This window comes from Gavialis gangeticus, unplaced genomic scaffold, assembly GCF_001723915.1.
Source record: "Gavialis gangeticus isolate Ggan-Ray unplaced genomic scaffold, GavGan_comp1, whole genome shotgun sequence".
Classification (NCBI taxonomy): Eukaryota; Metazoa; Chordata; order Crocodylia; family Gavialidae; genus Gavialis; species Gavialis gangeticus.
In genome coordinates, this window is record NW_017729024.1 from 47,450,768 (window position 1) to 47,452,096 (window position 1,329).

At 43.0% G+C, this 1,329-nt stretch overlaps 1 pseudogene; it reads right to left on the minus strand.

Annotated features, from left to right (window-relative positions):
* Positions 1–446: 446 nt before the first annotated feature.
* Positions 447–1,329, minus strand: part of LOC109298202 — a 9,888-nt pseudogene continuing 9,005 nt past the window's right edge.

Genomic DNA, 1,329 nt, shown 5'->3' on the forward strand with positions numbered 1-1,329 from the left:
CAGGACAAGCCGAGTTAAGGTTAGAAATTTTGGGATTTGTTTGTTTGTTTGTCTCTTTCTTTCTTTTATTTAAAAAAAAAAGTAAAGTCCCTTTCCTTTCCTAATCCCTCATTGGTTCTTCCTGGGGAGGAAAGATTTATTGCTACCAGGTAACGTGCCTGAAAATGTCTTGAGGATTTTTCAGTGGATGAAGTACTTATTCTGACTCTGGTACGCACCCCTCTTCTCTTATCCCCTACTGCACCCCCACCCCTCAAATCTTATCTAACAACTTGGTCTAAGCCTTGCACTTCACTTCACTGCAATCACTAAGTTAATGGACTTTCCAGTTGCAGTGGAAACTAGAGAGGATTGGACCTACTAGCTGTGGTGGCAGTTTCCCTTTTACACAATCTGAAGTCTAATGATGGACTAACTTGCAAAAATGGTCTGCAACTGTTCTTTGTGTAAAACAGTAGGGCAGTCCTCTTGTTGTTGGCAAGCAGTGAGTTTATGCCTATTGAGTGCTTTGGTCTCAGCCTGCTGGCTGCTCACGATGACATTTGGTCACACGGATAACATTAGCACAGAGATGCCTTTATGGGGATCGCTAGCAATTTCTGCCTAAACCACAGGGACTAAAAATAGTGACAGACCCAGTTCTTACATTCTCCTGTAAATCCTCTGAGCGAGGCAGTAATCCAGAGTGCTCCACCCAGCACCATGGCTCCAGTACTCAAAAACTGCCGTTGAATGCTATCAGTCTGTCTGAACTTCAGAAAAGCCAGATGCTGAACATTGCTTGAAGGCGACAATGTAGTTCAAGGGACGGCAAGGAAACAAATGTTAATCATTAACAGCTGCTCAAACCACATTTCAAAGCTGAAGTGCTACATTCATCCTTTTCAACTACCCTTTGGCTTTAACCTGGGATCTTGCAGGGACAATTGCAGTGGGTTCACTTTCAAGTAGCACCATTCTGGCTTCTCACAAGTTGCTTTTACATTTTGTTTCATGATTGGCAATCTTTTCAGTGTGTGGGCTTCCACAGTGTCAATCCCTAACTATGCGCATCTGCTTCTATAGATTTGTAATATCATTTAATGACCAGTGCATTCCTAAAGGCAGCAAGATTGATCATGCTGTTTTAGAAATAGGTTAGACAAGGACTTCTGTGGCATGGTTTGGATACGACTGATCCTGCTTCAATCCGGGTGTTGCATTAGATCACTGTGCAACTGCTGATTCATTTCATCCAGGAAGGATACTTTAAAAAAACAACCCCGTCACCCCCAAAATATAGATCCTGCTCTACCACCTGCCTCCTTTAAAGCAAGGCACCTTAAGGGG